Here is a 26589-nt window from a genome sequence, read left to right on the forward strand (position 1 = left end):
GATGTGGTTGCGGACTCTGTGCTTGTTCGATACTGTTTGCTACGCTCTTAAATGGTTTGCAACAACTCTGTTCGCAATTTCTGAAATTGTCGCTTCGTTTGCGCTTCTATTTTGACTATGCGGTTATCATATCTTTTCAGCGCTGCTTTTGTGATACGTTTGTGTAACACACTGTTTTCAACAACTTCACGCGCTGTACCTGCTGCTTGTCTAGTAATTTCGTTTATCTGTTTCTCTAGCTTCTTGACTTCTCCGTGGGTGTTGTTACGTAATGTTTTGATCTCGTCCTGAATGTCATTACGCAATGTTTGTACGTCCTCTTGTACCTTGTCAATGTCTGTTCTCAATTGATTGTGACCTGTTATTAAGTTTCCTATCACTTCTCGAGGTTCTTTTGCCTCGTCTTCAACATGACTTAGGTGTAACTGAATTTTTTTGTTTTGTTCTTTAATCACACGCATTTGTCTCGTGGTTTCTGCATTTTGTTTCGTCATTTCTGCATTCTGAATTTTAATTTGGTTCGCAATTTCTTTATTTTGTCTTGTCATGGTTTCCGTCATTAATTGTAATAATTCTGCCAGATTGGTGGGTCCTATTGCGATTTCTTCCGACGTCCTACGCTCTGTGTTTTCGCCCAAGTGTTGGTTTGCAACCGATTGCATTGAACTGTGCGGTGACACGTTTCTGCTCGAATTCCTTGTACTCTGTGGTGAGGGAGCTCTGATTACTTGTACTATGGGTTCTACGTATTGAAGACGCAAGTTAGAATCCTCATCGACTGTCTCTCTACTTTCCTGCTCCTCTGTCGTATGCTGACTTACGTTTTCTATGCCTTGACGTACATTATCCTCGTTATGGTGCGTTATATGTCCTATTTCTCGCGATACTGCATCGTCTGTTGTACTGTCCTCTATTCTCTGTCCATTTTCATGCTGGGTCTCTACCTCAATTCGGTCAAGGTCTCGATCTGCCATTGCTAATCTTTCCGAATCCCTTATTTTCTGTTTTAAAAGCAATTCACGCGCCCTACTTCGAGTCAACATGCGCTCATACGATCTCACGCGTTTCATAAACTTTTTGTTCACACGACTTAACAAACCATTCACTTACTTGTTGGGTCAGAACCAACTTGTCAACGATGTATCCGCCACCTGTGCGCTTGCATTGGAGAGAAAACTTAATTCTAGCAATATTAAAATTCATAACTTAATTATGCTATTCTCTCTGCCAGAATGTCTCACTTTTATTGAATACTTTGTTACTATCTATCGCTGCAGCTACTGTTTTCGACTATTTATAACGTTCCAAAAAAATTTATTTTTTTTATTACGAAAATTTTTCAACAGGATGTTTTTCTGACCTAGATAGGCATGTGGTCGACCTTCAATCATGGTATTTTACCATCCTGTCAGGGTCGCCATTTTCTAACATTCTGTGTGGTGTCTGTTTGTTCTATATCGTGTCTCCCTACCACTTTCGCGCCACGATGCTCTGAGCGTTTTTTTTAGGGAATTGACTAGTTTTAACCTGGGACCTGTTGCTGGTAAGGAGACGCCAGACCACACATGACATGTAGAGTTCAGAAGAGTTCAGTGAGACTAGCGATGATATAACCAAATACTTAATGATTTCAGCGTCAGCTCCACTGCACTCCCTGTAAAAGAATCTTAATACTAACTAAATTTAGTGGAAGGGGTTCAAGGCTTTCCTATTTTTAGTTAGCTGGTAAAATAACGTCGAAAAAGCAGTTAAGTTTACCAATGGAAATTTTATTCTACTCACAAAACATCGTTTATAAATTGCACTATTGATAAAAGGAAATGTTTTAATACAGAATGGTAAAAACCAACTGCGTTCAACAAAAATGTGAACGAATATTCCCTGAATGGGTTTCCAAGTTCTACAATGGAACGAAGGATGACCTATGCCATATCACATCTATAATCTAGGTTTAAATTAAGTTTCTCAAAAAAGCAAATTATCAACATGGTCTACAGTGACCCTCAATTATCTTTAATTACTTATCTAACTTGTCGTCAATTACAGTGGCTGATGCGGCTTCTCAATAACTATATAACAGAAAAATCATCACGTTTCAGATTTTTACTTCAAGTGGCAAATGTGAACACCATGAGCTTTAATGGACGATCGACACTGGTATTACGCAAAAAGGTGATGTAACAGATGAGACTTCTGCAGTTCTGAGTGAAGCCTTATGCGCTCAAAATGCGGCATCGCGTGCGTTCATTACCTTGTCAGTGTTCGTCAGGGGGCGACGGCCGGCGCAGCTCCGTCCAGCTCGCCCTCTCGGAAGCAACTCTCAACTTCTCCTTACTGCAATTTACCGAAGTAGGTTTAAAAAAAAAAAAACTATCTGGCTGTGTTTTCATCTGACCAATCAGGGTCTCAATGTTAACCTTAAGCTCCGCCTACAAAAATTCTGTCTATCCAATGAGAAACGTTGTACTTTTCGTGGTGGGGCAATGTTTATAAAGTTTGCAAAGTAACAGAGACGCGAAAAAGTCTCACGCTAAAACTTGCAGCTGGTGTGGTCCTTTTAGCGTTATCATAAGATATATACTGTTCTTCTGGAGGGCTCTAGCTTTTAACATGGGCTGAGGGGTGGTCCTGATGTAACAGAGACGCGAAAAAGTCTCACGCTAAAAACTTGCGGGTGGTGTAGTCATAGCGGTTAGCTGGTGACGTGGGTGTCCGTCCCTTATCGTAGGGCCTTCTCGCTGAACACGGTTCTGCTTTCGGCTTCTGTTCTCGTTTCTCCCCTCGGAACTGCGTCTGTCTCACTGTGGGAAGGTATGACATGCATTTAGGAATTCTTGTGTTAGTCTGTGGTACTCCATTTGCTCACTCGTTGCTCGTATTACTTTGGTTAATTTAATGTCACGATTTATTCGGAGCTATGTGACGTACTACTGGATTTGCTTATCATGTCAGGGTTTTCGTGGAAAGTGTTGGATTTGCCTGTCACCTTACACATTCGTCAACAGTAGCTGTAGTCGAGGAATAATGTTGTGAACAGCACTGTAAAGCATGTCCGGAGTTATGGTGAGGCATTGGCGTCGGATGTTGTCTTTCAGCATCCCTAGAGATGTCGGTCGATCACAATACACTGGCGACTTCAGGTAACCCCAAAGCCAATAATCGCACGGACTGAGGTCTGGGGACCTGGGAGGCCAAGCATGACGAAAGTGGCGGCTGAGCACACGATCATCACCAAACGACGCGTGCAAGAGATCTTTCACGCGTCTAGCAATATGGGGTTTTTTTGTGCTAATAAAACCCCATGTCATTCCAAGCATGTGTGTCAATTTTTACCTCTCTATCTACATTATTCCGTGGTTTATTAAGTTCTCAAATTTATACTGACTTTTTGGTCAACCGGTATTTTGCATATTTCACGCGGTTTTTTTTTTTTTTTTACGCATATGTCATGTATCTTTCTATCGAATTTCGCCCTGCAGTTTCATTTTCGCTCATCTGAGTGTTTATGCCGTCATGTCTCCTGAACTACGTGTTGTGTGATTATATAACCTTGCTGGTACATCCAGTGCCATATCTAAATACTGTTTACAAAATGTGTTGCTGATACAGCTAGTAGCAAAGAAGTAAAAACTTAAACGTCATGTTTCATTCGGCAGTTTTACTGCATGAGCTGCGAAAATGTTGTAAGCGACAAACTTTTTTCCTTTCATCATTTTGTGCGAAGTGTAAGCGAGAAGAAGTTCATAAAGGTTTGAAATTATGCGAGAAGTTTGATACAAGTCACAAAGTGCTCTCATTCTCAAATACTGGGTGAATAAAGTATGAGTATTCGCGCGTCGTCGGCCACACTGCTTTTTCGCCCCCACCCCAGCCCCATTGTTAGGTAAGTGGTTCTTCCCCATCATAGAGATTTTTTATAGACAGTAAATGATACCTGTACCAAGTTTCGCTGAAATCGATCCTGTGGTTTAGGAGGAGATGTGAAACATGCATGCCTAAAAACATACGTACATACGTTCATTTTTGCTGTATGTATGGATACAATAACTGAACGGTTCTTCGGTGACTGCCGTGAATTTATTTTAATCTTTAATCCCTATTCAGAGAATGTGTAACAATTACGTTTATATATAATATTCTATAAATGGTGATTAGTTATTAATATAAATTTAGACCAGTCTTCGAAAAAATTACACAAAGGGATAATATGGCACACATCTCGTCTTTTTTTTTTTTTTGTTATGAGTCATCAGTCTTCTGACTGGTTTCATGCAGCCCGCCACGAACCCTTCTCCTGCTCCAATTTTTTCATGTCAGTGTAGCACTTGCAACTTATGTCTTCTATTATTTGCTGGCTGTATCCCAATCTCTGTCTTCCTCGTGCCATGGAAATTATTCCCTGATGTCTTAACAGATGTCCTATCATCCTTGTCAGGGTCTTCCCTTTATTCCTTTCCTCGCCGATTCTGCGAAAAACCACCTCAGTCCTTACCTTATCCGTCCACCCGGTTTTCAAAGTTCTTTTGCAGTACAACATCCCAAATGCTTCTATTCTCTCCTGCTGTTCCAGTTTTTCCACAGTCCATGTGTCACTGCCATATAATGCTGTGCTCCAGACGTACATTCTCAGAAATTTCTTCCTCAAATTAAGACCTATCTGAATATAGTAGACTTTGAATCTTTGAATATAGTAAACTTCTCTTTGCCAGAAATTCGCTTTCTGCCAGTGCTAGCCTGCTTTTTATGACCTCCTTGCTCCGTCCATCATGGGTTATTTTGCTGCCTTGGTAGCAGAATTACTTAACTTCATCGACTTCGTGATCACCAATCCTGATATTAAGTTCCTCGTTGTTCTCATTTCTGCTACTTCCCATTACTTCCGACTTTCTTCAGTTTACTCTCAATCCATATTCTGTACTCATTAGACAGTTCATTCCGTTCAACAGGTCCCGTAGTTCTTCTTCAGTTTCACTGAGGATAGCAATGTCATCATCGAATCATTTCTTTTATTTCCGTCACTGCTTCTTCGATGTATAGACTGAACAACGGAGGCGAAAGACTGCACTCCTGGAAATTGAAATAAGAACACCGTGAATTCATTGTCCCAGGAAGGGGAAACTTTATTGACACATTCCTGGGGTCAGATACATCACATGATCACACTGACAGAACCACAGGCACATAGACACAGGCAACAGAGCATGCACAATGTCGGCACTAGTACAGTGTATATACACCTTTTGCAGCAATGCAGGCTGCTATTCTCCCATGGAGACGATCGTAGAGATGCTGGATGTAGTCCTGTGGAACGGCTTGCCATGCCGTTTCCACCTGGCGCCTCAGTTGGACCAGCGTTCGTGCTGGACGTGCAGACCGCGTGAGACGACGCTTCATCCAGTCCCAAACATGCTCAATGGGGGACAGATCCGGAGATCTTGCTGGCCAGGGTAGTTGACTTACACCTTCTAGAGCACGTTGGGTGGCACGGGATGCATGCGGACGTGCACTGTCCTGTTGGAACAGCAAGTTCCCTTGCCGGTCTAGGAATGGTAGAACGATGGGTTCGATGACGGTTTGGATGTACCGTGCACTATTCACTGTCCCCTCGACGATCACCAGTGGTGTACGGCCAGTGTAGGAGATCGCTCCCCACACCATGATGCCGGGTGTTGGCCCTGTGTGCCTCGGTCGTATGCAGTCCTGATTGTGGCGCTCACCTGCACGGCGCCAAACACGCATGCGACCATCATTGGCACCAAGGCAGAAGCGACTCTCATCGTTGAAGACGACACGTCTCCATTCGTCCCTCCATTCACGCCTGTCGCGACACCACTGGAGGCGGGCTGCACGATGTTGGGGCGTGAGCGGAAGACGACCTAACGGTGTGCGGGACCGTAGCCCAGCTTCATGGAGACGGTTGCGAATGGTCCTCGCCGATACCCCAGGAGCAACAGTGTCCCTAATTTGCTGGGAAGTGGCGGTGCGGTCCCCTACGGCACTGCGTAGGATCCTACGGTCTTGGCGTGCATCCGTGCGTCGCTGCGGTCCGGTCCCAGGTCGACGGGCACGTGCATCTTCCGCCGACCACTGGCGACAACATCGATGTACTGTGGAGACCTCACGCCCCACGTGTTGAGCAATTCGGCGGTACGTCCACCCGGCCTCCCGCATGCCCACTATACACCCTCGCTCAAAGTCCGTCAACTGCACATACGGTTCACGTCCACGCTGTCGCGGCATGCTACCAGTGTTAAAGACTGCGATGGAGCTCCGTATGCCACGGCAAACTGGCTGACACTGACGGCGGCGGTGCACAAATGCTGCGCAGCTAGCGCCATTCGACGGCCAACACCGCGGTTCCTGGTGTGTCCGCTGTGCCGTGCGTGTGATCATTGCTTGTACAGCCCTCTCGCAGTGTCCGGAGCAAGTATGGTGGGTCTGACACACCGGTGTCGATGTGTTCTTTTTTCCATTTCCAGGAGTGTATATCCCCGTCTTACACCATTTTTAATCCGTGCACTTCGTTCTTGATCTTCCATTGTTATTGTTCCCTCTTGTTTACTGTAAATATTTTACGCTGCCTTCTTTCCCTATATTTACTCCTATTTTTGTCAGGCTTTCGAGCGTCTTGCACCACTTTATATTGTCGAATGCTTTTTCGAGGTCGACAAATCCTATGAACGTTTCTCGATTTCTCTTCAGTATTGCTTTCATCATCAACTGCAACGTCAGAGCCGGCCTTTGTGACCGAGCGGTTCTAGGCGCGTCAGTCCGGAACCGCGCTGCTGCTACGGTCGCAGGTTCGAATCCTGCCTCGGGCGTGGATGTGTGTGATGTCCTTAGGTTAGTTAGGTTTAATTAGTTCTAAGTCTAGGGGACTGATGACCTCAGATGTTAAGTACCGTAGTGCTCAGAGCCATTTGAACCATTTTTTTTGCAACGTCAGAATCACCTCTCTAGCACCGTTATCTTTCCTAAGGCAAAATTGATCGTCATTTAACACATCCTCAATTTTCTTTTTCATTCTTCTGCATACTATTCTTGTCAGCAACTGGGAAACACGAGTGCGATAATTCTCGTACTTGTTGGCTCTTGCAATCTTGGGAATTGTGTGGATGATGTTTTTCCGGATGTCTGATGGTATATCGTGAGTCTTATACATTCTACACACCAACGTGAATAACAGGTTTGTTCCCACTTCCCGCAATGATTTTAGAAATTCCGATGGAATGTTATCCATCCTGCCTTCAAAAACTCTTCTGAATTCCGATTCCAATACTGGATACCTACGTCTTATCTATCGGCTCCTGTTTCTTCTTTTGTCACGTGATCGGATAAGTCCTCCCCCTCATAGAGGCTCTCACTCTACTCTTTCCATCTATCTGCTCTCTCCTCCCCATTGAACAGTGGAATTCCCGTTGCACTTTTCATGTTACCACTCTTGCTTTTAATTTCACCGAAGGTTGTTTTGATTTTTTTATGTGATGACGGCAGTTATGAGTCGAAGGGGGCGAAAGGGAGAGTGTGGTTGGAAAGGGAGTGACAGAGGGTGGTAGCCTATCCCCTTCGTTATTCATTACATACATTGAACAAGCAATAAAGGAAACCAAAGAAAAATTTGGAGTAGGAATTAAAGTTCACGGAGAAGAAATAAAAGAAAATACACTCCTGGAAATGGAAAAAAGAACACATTGACACCGGTGTGTCAGACCCACCATACTTGCTCCGGACACTGCGAGAGGGCTGTACAAGCAATGATCACACGCACGGCACAGCGGACACACCAGGAACCGCGGTGTTGGCCGTCGAATGGCGCTAGCTGCGCAGCATTTGTGCACCGCCGCCGTCAGTGTCAGCCAGTTTGCCGTGGCATACGGAGCTCCATCGCAGTCTTTAACACTGGTAGCATGCCGCGACAGCGTGGACGTGAACCGTATGTGCAGTTGACGGACTTTGAGCGAGGGCGTATAGTGGGCATGCGGGAGGCCGGGTGGACGTACCGCCGAATTGCTCAACACGTGGGGCGTGAGGTCTCCACAGTACATCGATGTTGTCGCCAGTGGTCGGCGGAAGGTGCACGTGCCCGTCGACCTGGGACCGGACCGCAGCGACGCACGGATGCACGCCAAGACTGTAGGATCCTACGCAGTGCCGTAGGGGACCGCACCGCCACTTCCCAGCAAATTAGGGACACTGTTGCTCCTGGGGTATCGGCGAGGACCATTCGCAACCGTCTCCATGAAGCTGGGCTACGGTCCCGCACACCGTTAGGCCGTCTTCCGCTCACGCCCCAACATCGTGCAGCCCGCCTCCAGTGGTGTCGCGACAGGCGTGAATGGAGGGACGAATGGAGACGTGTCGTCTTCAGCGATGAGAGTCGCTTCTGCCTTGGTGCCAATGATGGTCGTATGCGTGTTTGGCGCCGTGCAGGTGAGCGCCACAATCAGGACTGCATACGACCGAGGCACACAGGGCCAACACCCGGCATCATGGTGTGGGGAGCGATCTCTTACACTGGCCGTACACCGCTGGTGATCGTCGAGGGGACACTGAATAGTGCACGGTACATCCAAACCGTCATCGAACCCATCGTTCTACCATTCCTAGACCGGCAAGGGAACTTGCTGTTCCAACAGGACAATGCACGTCCGCATGTATCCCGTGCCACCCAACGTGCTCTAGAAGGTGTAAGTCAACTACCCTGGCCAGCAAGATCTCCGGATCTGTCCCCCATTGAGCATGTTTGGGACTGGATGAAGCGTCGTCTCACGCGGTCTGCACGTCCAGCACGAACGCTGGTCCAACTGAGGCGCCAGGTGGAAATGGCATGGCAAGCCGTTCCACAGGACTACATCCAGCATCTCTACGATCGTCTCCATGGGAGAATAGCAGCCTGCATTGCTGCGAAAGGTGGATATACACTGTACTAGTGTCGACATTGTGCATGCTCTGTTGCCTGTGTCTATGTGCCTGTGGTTCTGTCAGTGTGATCGTGTGATGTATCTGACCCCAGGAATGTGTCAATAAAGTTTCCCCTTCCTGGGACAATGAATTCACGGTGTTCTTATTTCAATTTCCAGGAGTGTAGTTCAAACGGCTCTGAGCGCTATGGGACTTAACTTCTAAGGTCATCAGTCCCCTAGAACTTAGAACTACTTAAACCTAACTAACCTAAGGACATCACACACATCCATGGCCGAGGCAGGATTCGAACCTGCGACCGTAGCGGCCGCGCGGTTCCAGACTGCAGCGCCTTTAACCGCTTGGCCACCCCGGCCGGCGAAGAAATAAAAACATTGAGGTTTTCCGATGACATTGTAATTCTGTCTGTGACAGCAGGGGGCATGGAAGAGCAGTTGAACGGAATGGACAGTGTCTTGAAAGAAGGATATAAGATGAACATTAAAAAAATCAAAACGAGGATAATGGAATGTAGTCGAATTAATTCAGGTGATGCTAAGGGAATTAGATTAGGAAACGAGACACTTAAACTAGTAGATGAGTTTTGTTGTTTGGGCAGCAAAATAACTGAGGATGACTGAAGTACAGACAATACAAAATGTAGACTGCTAATGGCAAGAAAAGCATTTCTGAAGAAATTTCTTGACATGGGATATAGATTTAAGTGTTAGGAAGTCCTTCCCGAGGGTATTTGTCCGGAGTGCAGCAATGTATGGAAGTGAAACATGGGCGATAAACAGTTTAGATAAAAAAAATCTAGAAGCTTTCGAAATGTGGTTCTACAGAAGAATGCTGAAGATTAGATGAGTCGATCACGTAACTAATGAGATACTGTATACAGGGTGTTACAAAAAGGTACGGCCTAACTTTCAGTAAACATTCCTCACACACAAATAAAGAAAATATGTTATGTGGACATGTGTCCGGAAATGCTTAATTTCCATGTTAGAGCTCATTTTAGTTTCGTCAGTATGCACTGTACTTCCTCGATTCACCGCCAGTTGGCCCAATTGAAGGAAGGTAATGTTGACTACGGTGCTTGTGTTGACATGCGACTCATTGCTCTACAGTACTAGCATCAAGCACATCAGTACGTAGCATCAACAGGTTAGTGTTCATCACGAGCGTGTTTTTGCAGTCAGTGGAATGTTTACAAATGCGCAGTTGGCAGATGCCCGTTTGATGTATGGATTAGCACGGGGCAATAGCCGTGGCGCGGTACGTTTGTATCGAGACAAATTTCCAGAACGAAGATGTCCCGACAGGAAGACGTTCGAGCAATTGATCGGCGTCTTAGGGAGCACGGAACATTCCAGCCTATGACTCGCGACTAGGGAAGACTTAGAATGACGAGGATACCTGCAATGGACGAGGCAATTCTTCGTGCAGTTGACGATAACCCTAATGTCAGAGTCAGAGAAGTTGCTGCTGTACAAGATAACGTTGACCACGTCACTGTATGGAGAGTGCTACGGGAGAACCAGTTGTTTCCGTACCATGTACAGCGTGTGCAGGCACTATCAGCAGGTGATTGGCCTCCATGGGTACACTTCTGCGAATGGTTCATCCAACAATATGTCAATCCTCATTTCAGTGCAAATGTTCTCTTTACGGATGAGGCTTCATTCCAACGTGATCGAATTGTAAATTTTCACAATCAACCTGTGTGGGCTGACGAGAATCCGCACGCAATTGTGCAATCACGTCATCAACACAGATTTTCTGTGAACGTTTGGGCAGACATTGTTGGTGATGTCTGGATTGGGCCCCATGTTCTTCCACCTACGCTCAATGGAGCACGTTATCATGATTTCATACGGGATACTCTACCTGTGCTGCTAGAACATGTGCCTTTACAAGTACGACACAACATGTGGTTCATGCACGATGGAGTTCCTGCACATTTCAGTCGAAGTGTTTGTACGCTTCTCAACAACAGATTCGATGACGGATGGATTGGTAGAGGCGGACAAATTCCATGGCCTCCACGCTCTCCTGACCTCAACCATCTTGACTTTCATTTGTGTGGGCATTTGAAAGCTCTTGTCTACGCAACCCCGGTACCAAACGTAGAGACTCTTCGTGCTCGTATTGTGGACGGCTGTGATACAATACGCCATTCTCCAGGGCTGCATCAGCGCATCAGGAATTCCATGCGACGGAGGGTGGATGCATGTATCCTCGCTAACGGAGGACATTTTGAACATTTCCTGTAACAAAGTGTTTGAAGTCACGCTGGTACGTTCTGTTGCTGTGTGTTTCCATTCCATGATTAATGTGATTTGAAAAGAAGTAATAAAATGAACTCTAACATGGAAAGTAAGCGTTTCCAGACACAAGTCCACATAACATATTTTCTTTCTTTGTGTGTGAGGAATGTTTCCTGAAAGTTTGGCCGTACCTTTTTGTAACACCCTGTAGAATTGAGGAGACAAGGAATCTGTGCCATAGCTTGATCAAAAGAAGGGATCGGTTGATTACATTCTGAGACGTCAAGGGATCACCAATTTAGTATTGGAGGGGGACGGGGAGGGGGGGGGGGGGGGTCACAAACCATAGAGGGAGACCGACAGATGAATACAGTAAATAGATTCAGAAATATGTAGGCTGTAGTAGTTATTCGGAGATGAAGATGTTCGTATTGAATAGAGTAGCATTGAGAGCTGCATCAAACCAGTTTACGGACTGAAGACAACAACAACAACATATGCTGAGTCAGTCGTTCAAAAAATCGTTTCTTTTTCAACTTATTCACATTTTTCATGTAGCCATTACCCCTTAATTTCCCTGCACCTCCTATTTATTTCATTTCTAAGGGACTCGTATTTCTGTATTCCTGAGTTTCCCTAAACATTTTCGTACCTCCCTCTTTCGTCGATCAACTGAAATATTTCTTCTCTTACCCATATTTCATCGCAGTTACGTTCCTTGTACCTACGTTTATCTCTCCAACTCCCGTGACTGCCCTGTTTAGAAATGTCCATTCCGCTTCAACTGAACTGCCTACTGAGATATTCAAATTTCGCAATATCCATAGGTGAGAACTTCAAGCGTATCTCTCCGTTTCTTAGTACTTTCGTATCCCACTTCTTTGAACATTAATTCTTCCTAACTAGTCTCGGTAAACTTCAATCTATTCTTTATCATTACCAAATTGTGATTTGAGTCTATATCTGTCCCTGGGTACGCCTTACAATCCAACACTGTTTTCGGAATCTCTGCCTGGCCACGATGTAATCTAACTAAAATCTTCCTGTATTTCCTGGCCTTTTCCAAGTATACCTCCTCTTCTTGTGATTCTTGAATAGAGTACTCGCTATAACCACCTGAAATTTATTGCAGAATTCAATCAGTCTTTCTCCTCTCCTTACAAGTACCAAGCCTTTATTCTCATGTAGCCCTTTCTTCTACTCTTTCCGCTACAACCGCATTCCAATCCCCCATGACTGTTCGATTTTCAACTCCCTTTACGTACTGAATTATCCGTTCAATATCTTCGTATACCTTCTCTGTCTCTTCGTCTTCTGCATGCGACGTCGGCATCTATACCTGAACTATTGTTGTCAGTGTTGGTTGATTCTGATGAGAGCAACAAACACTTAACTGTTCACAGTAATTCATTCTCTGTCCTATCTTCCTGTTCATAACGAATCCCACTCTTGTTTTACCATTTCCTGTTGATATTACCCTGTACTCGTCTTACCAGAAATCCTTGTCCTCTTTCCATATTTCTTCACTGATGCCCACTGTATCTAGATTGAGCCTTAGCATTTCCCTTCACAGAATTTACAGCTTCTCTACCACGTTCAAACTACTGACAATCCATTCCCAGACCCGTAGCACACCATCCTTCCGCTAGTTACTCAATCTTTTTTTCATGGTCACCTCCCCCTTGATAGTCCATTGCCAGAGATCCGAATGGAGAACTAGTCTGGAATCGTTTTCCAACGGAGAGATCGTCATGACACTTTCTCAATCACATCTCGCTATTAGCCCATTAAAGGATGTTTCCGTGACCAAAGGAATACAGAAATGGCGCGCTTTCTTGTCGCGGAGACGTAGCGGTGACGTTGCTCTGTACTCTGTTTTCGTTTGACGGAGGAGATATGTCCTCTCACACTCATGCTCTCATTTGTTTGAACTGGACGAACTTTGTATGTTTTTCGTCTGAACCGTAGACTATAGCATCGAACTTTTTTCCAGACATCACTCTTCCTATTATAAAGCATATTTCCAGTTGCATACACTTCATCACTTAATTTTCGTCTTACACCCTCCACAGGGTCACAAAACACAGCTCCATTAGAGGCCGACAAGCGATCATTTTCGACGTCAGTACCACTTTACCTGTACTCAACTTCCGTACTAGGTCACGACTAGCCTTACACTCCTTAACGCTACAGAGTGAAAGAACGAGTTGACGAGTAGGAAGGAACAGCAGCTCCGCCGTTCTGACTTGTACTCGCAGACCTATAGCGGAAGGAAGCCAGTATAGCAACGACGTAAAAACAGCACCTTGATTTCTAATGTGTGCATCCCTGAACATTAGCTTCGTACTCGCTCCGTTTCTGATCTGTAATATGTAGGAATAAATTTACAAAACCTGTAAGTCTATTCAATTTTGTTTCAGATGTCTCAAGAAGCCTACGGAAGAGAGTATGCCAACCCAGCCTAATTTTCTGTGTGTTCCAAGCGCCTGCATTAGTGCAAGAACAAATTACCCAAGCAACTGTTCTTCCAGTAGCTGAGAGAAACGCACACAGTGGAACATGAGGTTCTCACAGTGTGGGATATCAAAACAAACATCAGCGAGATTCATCCGTAGTTCAACAATTTTTATTCCAGTGTCGTTTTTGACACATTCTCGAAGCTCATAAACAGGAAACACATAACTGTCTGTGCTTTTCTACGTGACTGGATGGAACTGGTGGCACAAGTATCAACAACTAATGTATTCTGTTGTTATTTAAGTACTGGTTGGGATAAGAAAAACGCTTGAAATGTCTCTCTTTTATTAAGAATGAAATCAGATTACATATAGTGGGAAAACAAAACCTGTGTCAATTCATGATTACTTTAGGGATTTTAATTATAATACTTACTAGATTTGCTCATTAGAAAGTATTCACAGATTAAGCACCTAAACGCTCAAATAAATATAAAATTTTAGACATACTGTAGCAAATTAGGTTTTAAAATTCACACCAATTGCTTCCTGAACAACTATTACCTTTATTTCCTAGCATGAGTGATAGTACATTATGAAACAAATTATACAGCTATAGTTCCAATTCTCTACAAACATATGCTCTGTCAGACATCACAGCACTATGATTTTATGAAATATTCTTTGTTTATCTGATTATTCGTTACATTCAAACGTAAATAAGCTAGTTCCAGTCCTTCTTTTTGAAAATGTCCTTTTAAGCAGAACGTAAATGACTGCTGAAATCAGTGAGACACAAAGCTGCCCTCAACCCTTAACTAATACAAATGCAAGTAGTGTGTTTTAAAGCCATAACAAGAATAAACTAGTTTTTGAATTTGAAATAGATGAAATATGTAAGACAACAAAATTTTATCCAAGGTAAAAGCTGTGACTAACAAAGTCAATCTGATGCCTCTAAAAATCTTCCAAGTAGCTCTCTTATGAAAGAAATGCCTATTCTAATAATCAGTAGTTTCACTAGATATTTTTATAGAAAAGTCAATTTTACAACATAGATAATGAAGAAGAATTTCTTTGAAAGTAAAGCTCCTGGCATAAGACTAGAAATCACTGGGAACAGAAATGTTTCATACTACACATGCTTGTAAATAGGTAAAGGTTATTTAATTAGTAATAGATTAGCATCTGTTTAACTCACATATCACAAAACATCAAATTCAGCGCTTAAACAGAATAAAATATTCGTACATCTCTCATATGACCTAAAAAGTTTATTCATTTTTAAACCAGTCATAGCCAGTTGAAGCCTGAAAAACCTTACACATCTAGGAGAGAAGCATACACATTTCATAGGTGCCTCATTAATGAAAGTTATTCTAGGGATTTTAGTAGTAGAACTCATAGAGAAAGAGCTTTTTTATACTCTAATTTTATAGTATTTGGTAACAGAACTAATGGCCAACAATATGAAATGAACTTTTCATGGCAGTGAAATCAAATATCAGAAAATACATACTTGTATATCCATTTTGATGTGGTATATATTTAGAACTAATGAGCAGTTTCAAAATAAAGCAGACCAAGCAAATATTTCTTGGTATAATCATCATCTTTCAGTGTAAAATAAATAACACACAAACACTCTATTGCCTCAGGAAAAATTTGGACTATCTTGTTAATAGCTATTTACCACTCATATTTCAGACGGCTTCTTATGATCATAAACAGCTACAGCATGTGTTTCAGGATGCAAAGATTGATACAAAAAGCTTTTTGTCAGTATCTATGTATGTTTCAAATGGAAATATGCTATTCATTGATTTTAAAAAGACATTTACCTCTGAGAACCAAGAAATCTGATTAGTTTCACCTTCTAAGAAAACGTTAGATGTATAGTGTTCATAAATACGTAGATGAATGTCGGTAAGATGCATTACAATTTTTGAGTCTTTTTTTGCTCCAATCAGAGTCAATACTGAGAGGGGCAAATTCCTTGCTTTTGTTTCCAGTAAGTGTTTATAAATGTAATGGACAGAAAAGGCATATAAATAACTTTCCTCTTTACAAAAGCCATCCATAATTTTGTTACTTACCAATATGTACAGGAATTACATTTCAGTGGATATTAGCAGTACCATTAAAATTTCAATTTTGAATATAAACATCAAGTAATAATCTCATTGCATCCTCTGAAAGACAGAGAGGGATTTCAAATGTGTCTACAGTAGTACCAGAAGCAGAAATATGAAAGAAAGCCATAGAATAAAACCATCATAATTGAAACATCTAATCAAACCCATTCTGAACATGTGTTCAGCAACAAACCACTAAGTATTGGTCTTAATGACAATCAAACAGAACTTTTGCAAGATAAAATGCTCCTTTTTGTGTTATACACTGAAATGAGAAGGAAATTTTTATGACCAAATGAATTCATACAGTTAATTATAGTTGACACTGTTACTATAACTGGCAAATGGTGCAATAGGAAATAATAATCTTGAACTAAACAATATCCCCAATATATTTGGGGCCTAATAAAGTATATCCAGAAGTGGAGCGTTCTGAGCAACTGTTTCTAAATCAGGACCCAGCAAGACAGTACAGTGCTCAGACAATGGACATGTACCCATGAGGATGGCAGTTCAAATCCTCATCTTACCATCCTGATTTTGGTTTTCTATGCTTTCCCTAAATCATTTAATGTGAAGCCTGGAAGGTTCCTTTGAAAGGCTTGGTTGATTTTGTGAGCTTGTGCTCTATCTCTAATGATGTCATAAATGATAGAATGTTAAATTCTAATCTTCCTTCTTTCCTTTTGTCTACTCAGTAACAGGTTTCAATTTGTTTAATTAAGGTTCCTAAGAATAAGCAAACTCTGTAAAACATTCAGTGGCAATAACAAGGTTTTCTACATGATCTCACAGAATCCCCCATAAACATTCTTATGTTTAGAATGTCAAATCAAACACTTTTCAGCTGTCTAAATTGATTTGACATTCTGCACTGACCAGCTGAGGTCCTGCAACCATCTCTGAAAAGATGGACATACAGAGACTTCTCATGTTTAGTTTCTAGCTAGTGTTTATACAGAAGCTACTGATAGTGTATACAAACAAATTAAGAATTTAACGAATATTATTCTGTTTGTATCATTATACTGAAGAGGTGAGACAATTTTATATACTTATGTCATTTGAACTTCTCAGAGTCAGTCACAGTAACAGCTTTGACATAAGAGCATTCATGGAAATATTTTTAGAACAGTGTGTATAATTCTGTTCTATCACATACTCTTCTCATAGTGGTGAATCTTACATTTAATATTATTTTATTGTGTAAACCTGCCATAACATTCCTTCAAGATTTGCTGTCATCTAAAATGACACTGGAAACAGATTGTGGCTAGGTTTCGTGTAGAAAAATCAATGCCAAATATGAAAATTATTGATTATTCTTTTGTCATATGTTCCATAGTGCCTTCATAAACTTATAAAAAATATACTGAATAGGAAAGTGGAAGGATATTTTCTTTTGGACTTGTATGTTTATGAAGTATAGGTAACAGAAAGTTTGCCAATTATTCATTGTATAATATTAACAGAACCTTATAGTACTATTCATAGTATTATCAAATAGTAAAGATCATATTGTTGTTCCTAGTGCTTCATAATTCTGGTGAGGCACAAGCTAAAACCGTTTCATTTACTCACTTCAGAAAAAACACTACATGTCATAAAAAAGTCACAGCCTTTTAATTCTCTTTCATTATCAAAAAAAATGCAATGAATTTATGTACCTACCTTCTACAGGTATTGTCATTCAGAAATCTGTTTTTAATAGAACTAAATTCCTATATGGTCTGAACAATGAATGAAACCAGGTTTATAGTTCTTGAATATCAACATCAAAATGGATATAATACATTACTGCTTGAGCTTAGCTTCACTTGAAAACAAATTTTTAGCCTAATGAAACACAAACTCCATTTTGTGCTTTTAACAGTAGTAGAATAAGCAGTAATATTTGGTAAAAGCAAGGCTGGAGTATCTATATAGTCACCCATTTTTTGGGTTTCCTAAATTCAAAAAGATGGATGCTAAAGTTCTTCCTTCGAAAATGCTGGTCGGATCTCCTTCCCATCATTGTTAATCTGAGCTTGTACTCATTCTCTGATGACCTGCGTAAAGAAATACTATATTTGTTCATTATTTTTGCCATACTAGATTAACTACACTATAGTATTAATGTACAAACAATCACTAACTAATGAAAGTTACACCCTGATAGTTATCTGTTATGTTTATTTTAAGAATCTCAAAATTTTTCATCTATGTAATATATTATAGTAATGTTTGGAATACAGTAAAATAATATGTTATATTAGCCACTCTACCTGCCAAATTGTCATAAATCCTCATATAATTTTGATGTCAGATATTCCTGTTTGTTAGTGTCAGATATTATTAAGTTAAAATTTTGTGACCATATTGCACTTTATGAGCACATTTTCATTAATGTTACTCACCCTCTGCAAATGGAAAGTTAGATACCCAAAAGAAAAGAAAGTTTCATCCTTTTTGTAAATGATAACTTTCTTTATGTCTGTCTGGGACACAACACTGAAATCTTGAGTGATATCTGTATTATTCCCTGTAACACTGTTAATACTGTAAATGCAGCTGGTGTACTGCTGAGATGGGTATTTTTAAATTCCGTATTTGTTGATATGATCGTTTGCTCTTAGTGGTACCTCCATCCACATTGGTGCCAGGTTTGATGCTTAAATCTCCTATTTTCAAGCAGTTGACTGTTTTATTCAGAATTTCTTTAAATTGTTATTTTATGGTGTTTTCCTAGTATTTTATTCATATAGGGATATCTAGAGAAGCTTTCACACTTACAGTGAACAGGACTGTGATGGAAAAAAGGGGAAAATATGCAACACACAAAAAGAGAAAACAGTTAACAACTTGAAAATCAATTAGTTACTAGATGAACTGCATTGAATTACTTTGTAAAATAAGATATTTACGTCACAAAGTTACTGTACTTTCTAGAGTCTATAAAGTAAATTGAAATTCTTGTCTTACCGAAGTTGCCATTTGCAGGCAATGAGCTACACGAGCATTTTAGTCTTCATAGGTTGTAGAAGTATTATATATACTTCTAACGAATTCTGCTACATTTCTGCATTGTATCATTATAGATTTGTGACAAAGATTGTATACCCACTCTTTCAATAACAGAAGCAAACTTAGTTGTAAGTACAGAGCATACACACATATACAACTGCTTCAGGCGATAGGTGTTTAAATTGCTACTATGTTTTCTCTCATAAGTGCAAGGCAGTTTAACAGATTACCCTATTAAATATAATAGCTAATGAAAAGTAAGATAATTATGTAATTGTAACATATGTTTTGTTATATATTTATTGCATTTTAAAGAAACAGCTCTTCAGGAACTTATAACCTATCCTCTTTATTTGAGAAAAATTGTTGAAATTTTTTTGTGATGTTTCACATTAGTAGTGTGGGTTTTGTGATTCTTATACAATTTCTAATGTATTCTAAAATAAGTATAGCAGTTTTTAAAGTTTAGTGTATGACTGTCTTTGTAAATTGTGCAAGCTTTTAAAATTTACATTGCACAAATTTTATTCTAAATTTGTGTCACAGTTAACAGTGCTTTCTATTGAAACATATTTTTGATAATAAAGAAGGTAGACCACACAAAGTTGCACAAGCTGGGCATAGTTTTCTGTTTACTTGGTCTATTCATAAGAGAAGGAAGAACCTATGAGAGCCTTTATCGTATACAAAAAATCCTGAAGCATCTCTTGATACTGATACAGGAGTTTACTTTATTGTATATTTTTGTCATGTACATACAAAAATGTAAAAGATGCCTATAAAATACTGAGTGCCTTTAACTGGTTTAACAGAATGTTTGTACAGCAATCCCACTCTAAAATAATGTACTTTAAATATGAACAATGTCTCTGGCATAATACACTGTCTTTCACAAATCTCAAAATTGCTGCATTGTTTTGAAATGGTACTCGGCATTTAAGCATTTGACACTAATGCATAACATTAGTTTTCTGTAATTTGCTGCATAAATTTTATTACATTTAATATGAAAACTGACAGTTGTAGTAAGCTGCTTAACAGATTTTAGAGTATATCTTGTTTTCATGTATTTTTGTATATTGCTTCACAAATTCTTTGTTGATACAGCAAACCCATTCAGATTTGTTTCGATTTTGTAAACTGAAACACAGTATGTAAACTATTATACAATTTTCTTTCTACATTAATACCTCATGCTTCTTGCTAATGCATTCCAGCTGCGTAATAGGCACTGGCAATTATAGTATTTACACATACTGTGCTTCAGAAAAAAGTGCTTTATTGTATAATGGTAAGAGACAGGAGCAGAAATCAAGATACTGTATTTATGTACAAAAATATTGAGTGTTTTTTAATCTTGAGTGAAACAATGTATTTTAAAGAGTTTTAATTGGAAATTTCTTACTTTTACACAGTCATTTTCAAGTATGTACCTGTAACTCACAGTTGTTCATACATTTGTGGTTTCTACTCATAAGCAAATTGAATGCCAACACTTGGAACATGCACTTTTACAGTAATGTAGGTAACGAACAATGACTACCAATTGTTAATAGTATTTTCTTGTAAGAGGAGATTTCCTTCTGCATGACTATTGCTGATGCAAATAAATTTTTCATTATTTGCAAATGTTATTTTGGTACATTCATTAGAAGATAATGTGCAAGTATTTCATATGGCTCACCTGTTTCGGGATCCTATTCCAGATACACTTCAAGCTATTGCAGAAGAAGTAACACTACAAGCATTTCAAGCCATCAAATGCCTTTTTTTGTTTTTGTAGGGATACTTCTATATGATTTCTAACAGTAGAAATTGTGAAACTCATAGTTTGATCTCGTCATTAGTGGCATTGAAAAATAGGAGACAATAATGATTGAAGGCCTGATTGATCCTTTACAGGTTTTACACAAAATTTTGTACTGAATTAGCTCAACTTTAACTATAATTTACTATTGAATCCCTAATGACAATATTCTTTTAGTGAATGGAGCAAAGCAATCATCACATCCATACACAAAAAAGAACCTGAACTAATCTCCGCTGTTTATACAGCATAATCATACAGCACATTCTAAATTTTGACAATGAACTGTGTTACAGAAAATAGCTTTCTGCTTAGTAATTAGCATGAATTATGAAAACTGGTCGTATGTAATGAAGTTAATCCTTCACATCAAGGATATCCTGAGAGTGACACATAGAAACAGCCACATGGATCCAATATTTCTAAGACTTTCAAGAGAACGTTAGTATGTTTCAACTAAAATAACTCTGTGATTCATAATGCAGTGAGTCAGGTGGAAGGGGCCAGCCATTAGCCTATCAAGGTTTATGATTGAGTCACACGTTGCATCATTTTGTAGGTAGAACTCGTGCGAAGTGTCTTGGCCATTACACGGAAAAACATTCTTGCTCTCAGCAGCGGGCGAGTCCAGTCTTCTGTTCTAAAGGGGCAGGTGCCTCATTTTGCTGTCACTTACCGAGATGTGCACTTTATTCATTATGAACGAACCATTCTCTGCCCACAATGCTAAGTCTCCAATGGAGGCATACACACTTCAGCTACTCTGCAATATTTATCAAACGATTTTAAACAAACTACATGTTAAAAAAAATCATTCTTTCACATCTCATAGTCTCATTCATCAGTTTCATGATGAACTGCCTCATTTCGTTTTTGGTCATAGATATTCTGACATTTTAACATTGAGTGAGTTACCAATTCTATGAGAAATTCGAAAAGTTTATTGGTGCACACTACATAATATATTGCTGCATATAAAATGTTGCTAACACACTGAATTTTTATTTAAACTTGGGACAATGTCTTTATCTACGTTCAGTCCTGAGAAAATGGATTGTATGTAGTACACTCTCTTCCACTGACGTGTCCAAATGACAGAGTGAAAGTGAAATATTCAGAATATCCCTCATAACCTATAAACAGTGTGAGTTACTAAAATTAGTTTTTTGGGAAAGTGTAGGATGTCAAGTGCAAAGTATTTTACATGTAGTTAACATGTGACACTTTCTTATCTTATGTGATAAATGAGTAACAACAGATTTTTTCAGTAAAATAATGTAATTATTTCAATGGCAATCGTTAGCTGGTCTAAGGAGATTTAGAATAGGTTTGTAACAAAATAAGTAAAGAAATTACACATTTATTTTTATACTGAGTATGAGCTTTTCATAAGCTAATGTTCTAGTTTGCTCTCAAATTTTTGTTTAATAATAGACTGTTTCAAGATTCTGTCAGAATTCCAACTCCATTAGCACATTAGTGAGGTGAAATTGTGTAACCTCTTGTATTCTGGCAGAAAAAGCTAATTTTAACATTGCAACAAGACAAAGAGAAGTAAGTTTACAAGCCATTCGAAAGTAAATCACTCCTTCTTTTGCAGTTTCAGCACAGTTCTGTAACCCACTGTGCTTTTAGTAATAAATGATTGATTTATCGAATTACTGGTTATACAGGCATAACCTGTTAATAAGATCGTTTGCAGACTTGCTAGCTGTACGTTAGAAGTCTTGTGAGATAGAAATTTGTGAGATGGCTTTAGTCATAGAGCTACATCTCTCTTACAGTGCTACACTCATCTGTAAGACAACTCCCACCACCACCATTGTCCTCTTCCCTACCGCACTAACTGTGCAGCTAGGGGCAAAGTAATTCTGTATGTACTCTAGTTGCAGTTCCTCATCAAGTGTTGCGGGTTGCAAGCCAGTAACACTACCACCATCATGGCAATCTGCTAATCACAAAGTTCTTTTTTCAAGTTGTAATGTAGCTTTATTGGATCAAAAACAATATACAATAATTAGCTCACTGTTTATTTCATTTTTTAATCTATTGCTTGGTTTAGTACTTTCTATACTTACACACAGTCTATGATTGATAGGAACCACAAATGTTGTGTGGAGATACAAACAGGATCCGTTACTGTGTGTAGGTAGCTCAATGTTACATTGGTCATTGTCGACAGACTTTAGGTTATTACCCTCGACTGTCACGAAGTTGGCACTCTTATGGCCAAGGTCTCCGCTGTCATCTGAAGCCCTTAATATTACTGCCCACTGGTGGGGTGCATATGCAGCAGCAAAGGGATGCCTTATCGGTTGACACAGTGGCAAATCTTTCTGAAGGGTCAAGACAAGCACAGAGTTATGTGTCTTACACAAGTTGAGGTGCAGTGAGAATACAGCCCAGGTAAACAACGTAGAACACTTTTATTAAGAAATTCACAAAACAAAAAGCTCCCCCCCCCCCCCTGGAGAAAAAAGTTAATCATAACAACTGTTTGTGAAGGTGTGTAATATGCCCTTAATTTACATGAATCTATAGTTGGGCTGACGGGCCTAATGAAGAATAAGTCTGAGAAATACTTGATAGTGGAACAATATAATGTGAATATTATGGAAGTTGATTCACATATTCCGAACCTAAATTGACTTCAGCAGTACTATTTATTGGTGACATATGAAAATTTGTGCCAAACTGGGACTGCAACCCAGATTTCCCACTCAATGTGAGCGGTCACCTTAACCACTTTTGCTATCCAGGCACACTTCCAAGACTGATACAAACCTCCATATGACACACTTGTCCGTGTCTCCTAATTCTCACACACACACTATGTGATTTGTGCCAAAGCAAGACATACAAGGGGCATTTCGAAAGAAATGCCTTCTATTTTTCTTTTTTTTTTTTTTTTTGTGGTGACTTCGGATGTCCACGCCAGATGTCGTTGGTGTAGTGCTAAAGCTTGAACCTTCTTCTTTCATTTGCAGGTGGTTTCGTTGTTCTGTGGTAGTTGTTGGGAGCAGAGGAGTGTTCCATAATGGCGTCTGATATGAACGCACGTACAAAACAGGATGTGTGTTTGAATTCCTCACTGCTGAAGACTGAAATCCATCGACGCTTGCTAAAGGTCTATGGAGACGGTACAATAGACGTGCGTGATGTGAGGCGATGGGTACGCCATTTTTAAGGTGGTGAAATGGTTGTGCATGACAAGCCACAGCCCAGTCGACACTGCACAGCTGTCATCCTTCGTAGTGAACAGTGTCTTACTCACCTCATCCGTACTGATCAACGGATAACGACCAGAAAATTGTGTGCAAAGCTGAATGTCGGCTGCAATACCTTGGAAACAGTATGGGAACATCTTGGTTGTAGCAAAGTTTGTGTGAGATGGATCTCACGGATGCTTACAGAAGAACTAAAAACTCATTGAATTGAAATTTGTTGGGACATGATGGACCAATATGAAGCTGAAAGTGACATTTTTCTGAACAGTATCGTTACCAGAGATGAGAAACATAGTCCACAGAATGGCGACATGCGAATTCTCCATCAAAGAAGAAATTCAAGACACAGTCATCTGTAAGCAAAGTGATGTGCACAGTCTTCTGCCATAGCCAGGATGAGGTTCTTTTGGATGTCCTGAAGCCTGGAGAAACTGTCAATTCAGCATGCTACACGATGACATTGACTAAGCTGAAAGCCTGAATTTCCAAGGTAAGGCCAGAGAAGAAGGCCAACTTTCACCTGCAACGTGACAACACCAGGCCTCACACGTTTTGCGACCACACAACTCATTGCAAAATTCTGCCAGACTGTCTTATCACATTCACAGTACAGTCCCGATTTAGCGCCTTCAGACTTCCATCTCTTTGGGCCTCTGAAAGATGGACTACATGACGAACATTTTCAAGACTCGGACGCTGTTGTCAAGACTGTAAGAAAGTGGTTAGCCTCATCCAGTTCCGATTTTTACAAGCGCAGCAAGCAAGCTCTCGTTCATCGTTGGCAAAAGTGCATAACAAATGTTGGTGACTATGTGGAAAAATGACAGTCTGTAGCTGAAATATTGCTCTGTTTAGCTCCTCTCGTGAAGGATGAGAGGATGTGGTATGTCTCAAAGTACCACGAAGCATGCACCTGCCCATGGAACCTGTGACCCAGGAAGATTGAGGTCAACATTCATTGAAGTCAGTTCCTAGACTGCAGATGCGCTGACCTTGCAAGAGGCAGAAGAATGCAGACCCCCTGCTGCTGATACAGCTGTTCAGCGTTGTCCAGTCCTGGGAGGGATGAAGTTCAAGTCTGGAACAAAACACTATGAAAATCTTGTAGGAGATGGCAGTGTTTTCCAGGGGCACGCCAGGTTGGTTTAGTAGGTGGTACATGGATGTAGCTGGCAGTGTCACTTCTTCCACGGCCTAACCCAAGAGATGAGTGACCACTGCTTGCATCCAGTGTGGGCAGTGTTGAGTAATGGTGGCACCCGAGATGCCACGAGGTTGGCATGGTGTGAACCTGGAGTGGCTGGCAAGGCTGGCAGCAACCGATGCATCAGGAGTGAATCTGTAAGGAGACCAAACGTAGTAATAGACATACTGGACGTAGACAGTTGAAAATGTGCCAAAGCACCCCTAAAAGAACATGGAAAAATTGCATCTGAAGGACGCATGTGAGAGTGCGAGCTTTTGAGAAGTAAAACTATGGTACCCGAAGCATGAGAGGCGTACGCTGTTGTGACCAGAAGATATAGATAAGAGCGGAAGCAAGTGGGAAGTAAAAGTAACATTCAGAAGCACGTGAGAAGTAAAATCGTTGGGCTCAGAGGGCAGAAAAGTGTGTCAAGAGGATAGAGGTGCGTGCAGGAGCACTTAGAAGTAAGGAGTACTGTGCCTGGAGAGTATAAATGGATGCAAGAACTCTTGAAATAGAGGAGTATTGCGCCCAAAGGGCATAAGTGGGTGTGGTAGCTCTTGAAAGTGAATTGTATTGTGCCTGGAGGGCAAAGATATGTGCTAGAGCACTTGAAATCGAAGAGTATTGTGTCTTTAGAGCGTAGGTAGGTGCACGAACATTTGAAATTGAGATGTATTGTGCCCAGAGGGCATAGATGAGTGTGGGAGCACTTGAAAGTGAAAATTATCGTGCCTGGAGGACAGAAGCGGGTGCGAAAGCACGTAACATTGAATAGTATTGTGACTGGAGGGCATAGGTGGGTACATGAACACAGGAGAAAAAAATAGGAAAACGAGTACAGTGACCATGTCTGGAAACGATATTCAGAAAATGTATGTAGAGATAAAAGACCAGACCAGAGATTGCAAGTGTAGATGAGGCACGAGCTGCGCCAGACAGGAGTGAATAGGCGTGACTAAGAAGGTGCGCTGGTCTGAGTCATCAGAAGGAGTATACATTGAGGATAAATGCAGACAAATGTTCAGGTGCTGTCTGGAGGCTGTTGACCCAGGAGGAATGTTGGGGGATGGTGGTTTGGGTCGTCCAGTGTCACGATGACGCTGGCTAAAGGTTCTGGTGCCATGCCAGAAGCAGGATAGTGTGACGGACGTGCGTGGAGGTGGATGACGCTAGAAGTACTCCTGGGATGGTTGCTGGGTACTGCGGTGTTGTAAGGACGCCAGCCATCTGTTCGACAATGTGTCTGTGCGTCTGCTGCATGTTGGACAGTGAAGATAGTTCCTGATGCGTCTCTTCTATATTGAGAACAAGGCATTTTAGAACAGAAAGTCACTACCAATGTTGTCGTAATGCAGGAGTCACACGCACAGAGATACTGTCTACGTCGAATAGGTATGAAGGTTTTGGGTTGCCAAGAAATTTCTTGTTGGGATGACACTTCGAGGTGACATTGGAGCTGGTGGAGGTGCTGGGGTCTGAAAAATCCTCGTCCCCATTTGATATGTTTTGCATCAGTTGAGGAGCAGCGAGAACACAGCCCAGGTAAACAATCTACAAGAGTTTTACTAAGAAATATGTAATTCAAAAAACTCTCTTTGGCA

The 26589-nt window shown here is 40.9% G+C and overlaps 1 protein-coding gene across 2 annotated transcripts in view; it reads left to right on the forward strand.

Moving 5' to 3' along the window:
- Positions 1–20362, forward strand: part of LOC126469865 (uncharacterized) — a 407514-nt gene extending 387152 nt beyond the window's left edge. For both annotated transcript variants that reach the window (XM_050097174.1, XM_050097175.1), the window contains one exon: positions 13592–20362. The gene's annotated coding sequence lies outside the window, so the exon portion shown is untranslated. The remainder of the gene's footprint in view (positions 1–13591) is intronic.
- The last annotated feature ends 6227 nt before the right edge of the window (positions 20363–26589 follow it).

The sequence above is a fragment of the Schistocerca serialis genome, chromosome 3 (genome assembly GCF_023864345.2).
Source record: "Schistocerca serialis cubense isolate TAMUIC-IGC-003099 chromosome 3, iqSchSeri2.2, whole genome shotgun sequence".
NCBI lineage: Eukaryota > Metazoa > Arthropoda > Insecta > Orthoptera > Acrididae > Schistocerca > Schistocerca serialis.